This window comes from Eschscholzia californica, unplaced genomic scaffold, assembly GCF_041429995.1.
Source record: "Eschscholzia californica isolate CP2 unplaced genomic scaffold, dmEscCali1.0.p SCAF_178, whole genome shotgun sequence".
In the NCBI taxonomy this organism is placed as follows: domain Eukaryota; kingdom Viridiplantae; phylum Streptophyta; class Magnoliopsida; order Ranunculales; family Papaveraceae; genus Eschscholzia; species Eschscholzia californica.
This window is the reverse complement of record NW_028238285.1, coordinates 37,501-43,267: the sequence shown is the minus strand read 5'-3', so window position 1 is coordinate 43,267 and position 5,767 is coordinate 37,501. Positions and strand designations below refer to the sequence as shown.

Genomic DNA, 5,767 nt, shown 5'->3' with positions numbered 1-5,767 from the left:
GTGATTGCGAGACAAAAATCTCGGATGCATCGATATGGAAATATTTGGTACATGAAACCACGATCTGATGTAGATATAATAGAATATAGATCTTTTTCTGGAATCAAAGAAAGATAGTCAAAAATAGATGGCTTTTGTGTTGTGACTCGGAATAACTCTTTCTCTGTGTAGGAACGGAATAGCAATTTATTCCTATGAAGCATCCATTAACAAGAACATTCAATCGGAAATATCGACAAATTCTTGCGTAGCCCGAGGAAATGAAATAAATAAAAAAGGGCGGTACGGTACGCTGCTACAATACAATTTTATCTCTATTGACTTTTAATATCAGAATAGCTGATATAGTCATGATTCAATGGGTCAGGTCCACTTACTTTTTCTTTTGTTGATTTCTAATCTTTACCATGGATTTGATTGGAATATGGAATAATGGAAAAGTAGGAGTATTTGCCGATTCATAACATAATTAGGGTTGGGTAGATAGACTATCTATGTCCCAAGACAAAAAGTATTGAATAATGAAACATGAGTAGGAGTATAGCCTGTAGTGACATAGTCGCCCTCCCAATAAGTGGGATGACTTATCATGATAATGAACAAAGGCTCAACTTTATAACTATACTTATTACTACTATATAATAATAACTTATTATTTATGTTATTTATGCAGATGTTTACTTTTTTTATTACAAATATCAACAATATCTCTATTTTTCGCTCCAAAATGAAGACTCAGACTGGAGTTTTGTGGAAAAAGCCCCTTATCGGATTTGAACCGATGACTTACGCCTTACCATGGCGTTACTCTACCGCTGAGTTAAAAGGGCTCGTTTGATTCAATTCCTGAATGCACCACTAGCCACTATGAGTCTACTGCATGTACCTATGTATATAATATATATACATATAGATAAATAGCGGCTCATTCAGGAACAAGAATTTTTTTGACTTAACATTTTGACTTAAGAAGTCTAGGAAAAAATGCTTATTTATATTTGATAAATATTAATGCAATGAATTGTTTCAAGACTGACCCTAATAGATTTTCGCTTATTGACTCCCATCAGAACGAGATTCACTTGATTAACACAAATTCGACTTCGACATAGATCCAAGATATTTCATCGAATCATGTGATGAAGAGATTCGACACATACCCTGAACCACATTTTTATAAAAAAAAGTCGATTACTTGTTGACCCCTTTTCAGATTTACAAGTTCTACAGCATCCTTTTTGAATAAAAAAAACGAAATTCGATGGAATCATGAAAGCCAGAAGGATTCTTCGGATCTAGTCATACCATTACATTATATTGACAATTCCAAAAAACTGTTCATACTATGAGCATAGTAGGCGATCGGGCGGGTATGCCCCCATCGTCTAGTGGTTCAGGACATCTCTCTTTCAAGGAGGCAGCGGGGATTCGACTTCCCCTGGGGGTAGGGTATTACGAAAGGAGGTTGATCGTGGATTATCCATAAGTCTAAAATGGATTCTTCCTGGGTCGATGCCCGAGTGGTTAATGGGGACGGACTGTAAATTCGTTGGCAATATGTCTACGCTGGTTCAAATCCAGCTCGGCCCAATAATTTCATTCGCCGATCCATCATGAGATGATATAACAAATTTGGCCTCCAGAAACGCCCGATGCGGGGGAATAAAGAAAAGAATTTCTGTTATATCCTTATTTATTTTATTTGTTCCCACATATTCTAATCTTTCTAATAATCTAGTCTGTAAATAGAAGGAAGGGGTTAAAGTAAAGAAAAAAAAATATTTTTTCATTGACCATTGAAAGATTTATTATCAATCGATTTGATATGGCACTAGAATTACTAGTAATACGTGTCGTTCTCACTTCACTAAAGTCCGTATCCATGTGAATAGCAATATAGCGTTCCTGTCTCTGTTACAGCACGGCGATTCTAAATAGAAATATGGTTTGAATGAAATCATAAGAATCCTGTACACCTTATTTACCTGGGATTGTAGTTCAATTGGTCAGAGCACCGCCCTGTCAAGGCGGAAGCTGCGGGTTCGAGCCCCGTCAGTCCCGACCTAGGATCCGATGAATCCATCAATTCATCTCTCTATTTTCTGTGAAGAGGGTGACAAGGAGTAGGATCTAATTCCCGGCGTGGGTCTTTATTTTCTTTTTTTTTCGTGTCTCATCGAACAAATACAGGAATTTCAATTACTTCAACAAGTACCGATTCGTGGGGAGAGACATAGGTAGATTGGTACAATTGTTGGTAGGAACATATTCAATTCAGGATTACAAGAGATACCATACTGGTCTGACTTTTTCGATTGCTTTTGATCCATGGAATGGAATAGAATACACATCCGTTTCGCGGGAGCACATATACAAATTGGATTCCTTTATTGTACGATACAAAATTAACTTAACCTTAACATAGTTAGCCCGAAAGAAGATTTTTCGGCTTATATTAAAACTACTGCCTTTTCTTCTAGCTCCTATTTTGTGTAACCTCAATTCCTAATTGGAAACAGTCTATCTATCTTATTCAAGTTGCACACTGAATTTTGGATATGATATATGTCCCAGTCCCAATCCAAGGAACGCGGCTATTATAATATAAAATAGAATTAATTATAATAAAAGAGAGGTCAAACAAAGATCTACCCCTCTTAGTAATTAGTAAGGGAATGCATAATCTTTTTTTCTTCCTATTTTATTTGAGGGGGTCCTACCGAAGAAAGAGCAAACTCCAAAATAGTGAATTTATCGAAATATTAGATCTTTTATACCGGGATCCATCTTTATGACACCTCTTTGTCTTCCACGAAAATTAGATCATAAAAAAACTTAGTTAGTTTAGAACTGCACTTCTTCTTTTTTCCATTTTACTTCTACTGTTTGGGTTTGTGACTAATAGAAGTGGAAGACGGGTCAGATGATACCTCATCAGATGATTGTATACGGAAGGCTGTAGATTATAGAAAAGAAAGAATGAAAAATTCAGCGGGATTATTGATTGTATCAGAAATCCAATTTTTGATTTGTTATGGATAAAAGATCTTCCTATGTTATACTATTCAATTCTCGACAATGAATCGACTTGATAGCTCAGATATTGTTATTCATGATATTGATCCGATTCAATATCAAATATCATCGGGATGCAATTCATCTCATTGAATTTACAGGAGAAGATTTATCATCTCTATGGGATTAGATCCCGAGTTATTGTGAAGTAAAAAAAAAAAACGATGAGATTATGGAAGTAAATATTCTCGCATTTATTGCTACTGCACTGTTTATTCTAGTTCCTACTGCTTTTTTACTTATTATCTACGTAAAAACAGTCAGTCAAAATGATTAATTTGAATGAAGCTTGACTTCTTAGTTCTTAGTCAATGATTGAAGAAATGAAAGTGATTTGCATTCCGCGCCTTAAATGAAATGAGCGGACTAGAATCAGCAGTATATGAGATCCGATAGTATGGTAGAAAGAAATATATGAACCTTTCTACCACACTATCTATTAGTGTATTGTCTAAAGTTGTACTGTATTCTATAAAGAGATATAGGCTTAATATAGATTAATCTACAATATATATCTTCATATATTTAAATGTAAATTACATATATGTAATTTACATTTAAATAGCACCCCAACCCTAGTTCTTCCCTCCATCTATTTGTATTACTTTCGATCAATCCGAAATAATCGAATCTTGCTCTTACTTTTACGGTTATAATTACTGGGTTTCTTATTATTTCCAATATAGATCCCGGGCTTTGTCGAAAGAATCAAATCAATTATTCTATCAAATAAAAGAAACAAAGTAAGACTTTTTTTAGCATTCCGAACAAATAATTGATTGAGCCGTTGACAGATGATCCAAAGACTTCTATGGAAAATTCTTCAGATTTGGAAAAAAAAGAGTAGTAGATCCCACGGATTTCGAACGCTTAAACCAGGGTCGATAAAGTATAAATAAGAGATTTCTAGGAGTATAAAACAAAGAGTAAGTGCGCAATATGCGAATCGTCCAAATAAGATCTTATTCTTCGTAGTACTTCGTTGGACAACGACTATATCTATGCTGCCTCCGGGAGAAAGTACGTATCTACGTAATAACAGAACGACTTCCTCTTTGAACATGAACAGTAAAGAGGGAAAGAAATTAAAAAGGGGATCGGTTGCTTCTCATTGTAATATCCATATAAAATTCTGGTAAGAACTAGTTAGTTCATCGAAATAGAATATTTAGGAAGAGTTCGGTTGTAAAAAATTTTATCTCATGTGTATCTTCTTTTACTTTACAAATACGAACATGGGAATCATTGAAATGTTTGTTTGATTGAAAGGTTATTATTCATATATTACTATTACATTACTGGATTCCAGTAGAATTTTGAAATGGAAATCTTTTTATTTTAAAACTATTTGCAGAACGATCTATGAAATAATTAATACAGTTTGATTACTCAACCCAATTAGTAGTATCTCTAGAGTCCACTTCTTCCCCATACTACAAGTGAAAGGGAAAATGTAAAGACTACCATTAAAGCAGACCAAGCAAGACTTACTATATCCATGTGAATTATGTCCCCTATCTCTATGAAGGAATTCTTACATTATTGATCACTAATAATAGTGGAATCAATGGCGCAGAGTCAAAAAGGCATTCTGACCAAACGCTATTGATGAAACAATCCAATAAATCCACACATAATAAGTTCCTATATGATTTCTGGTAGAATCGGGAAGCATTAAGCACAAGCAAGATAGGCAGTTACTCCCTTGGTATTATGTTATTAATGGAACATGTAGGAATAGTAAGACCTATGGTTTCTTTTCTTGCCCTTCATAAGCAAGAGCCATGGCAATCTACAATCAAGATAGATCACCCCCTATCGCATACCTCTATATTGGGGGTTATCGAAAAGAAGTTTTTTTTCAACTTTTGTTTTATTCTATAAATAAAACAAAGGGTAATTCTCTATCCAATCCAATATGGATTGGCTGTCTGAGCATTTCGAGACTCTCGTGAGTCTGTATACTATAAAGGTATCTGCCCCCCGTTCCACAACTACGAATTTGATTCCCCATCCGATTATCCAATCTAACCCAAAACTCAGTCAGTAGACACTACACTAGTAGTGGAAGGGAATCAGTAAGTCTTGATAGCTAGACAGACCCTTCCTATACTATAATCCTCCCTCGGGTCCTAGGGGCAAGGATTTACAGTCCTAGTCTTTTTCCTCTATTTCTGCTGAGCAAAAATTCGGCGAGTTATGTCAGCAGAACGAATAAAGGATTTCGAGTTTTTTGTCGATGAGGCGGCACCCGGATTTGAACTGGGGAAAAAGGATTTGCAGTCCCCCGCCTTACCACTCGGCCATGCCGCCAATATAATATAAATAGATGGAAATATTTTCTTTTTTGATTGAATTTGCATCTTGAATCCCGTTTTCTTTATCCCGTTCCTAAATCTAAAAAAATATCTTCTTTTTGGATCCAGTCGATTCCCTTCGATTGATTGTATGGTATCTCAAATCTCAAAACACACAACGCATAAAAACTTCCCTCCCTTTTTCTCTTTCAAGAGAAATTGCGGGTTTTCAGTTACAGAATGAAAAATGCAGGGCAAATTGGAACCATTAACTATTGACTTGAATTCACGAAGGGTTCTTGGATTTAAAATTGTGTTTCATAAAAATAAAGTTGATACACAACTAATCAGTATAAATTCTTTTCCATAATGAATCCTTTTCAATTCAAGTTACA

At 35.1% G+C, this 5,767-nt stretch overlaps 4 non-coding genes across 4 annotated transcripts; 2 read left to right on the top strand and 2 right to left on the bottom strand.

Moving 5' to 3' along the window:
- Positions 1-758: 758 nt before the first annotated feature.
- TRNAT-GGU (transfer RNA threonine (anticodon GGU)) lies at positions 759-830 on the bottom strand. The gene has a single exon. It is a non-coding gene; the product is annotated as a tRNA-Thr (tRNA).
- Positions 831-1,506: 676 nt separating this feature from the next.
- On the top strand, positions 1,507-1,590 carry TRNAY-GUA (transfer RNA tyrosine (anticodon GUA)). The gene has a single exon. It is a non-coding gene; the product is annotated as a tRNA-Tyr (tRNA).
- Positions 1,591-1,987: 397 nt separating this feature from the next.
- On the top strand, positions 1,988-2,061 carry TRNAD-GUC (transfer RNA aspartic acid (anticodon GUC)). The gene has a single exon. It is a non-coding gene; the product is annotated as a tRNA-Asp (tRNA).
- Positions 2,062-5,317: 3,256 nt separating this feature from the next.
- Positions 5,318-5,388, bottom strand: TRNAC-GCA (transfer RNA cysteine (anticodon GCA)). The gene has a single exon. It is a non-coding gene; the product is annotated as a tRNA-Cys (tRNA).
- Between the last annotated feature and the right edge of the window lie 379 nt (positions 5,389-5,767).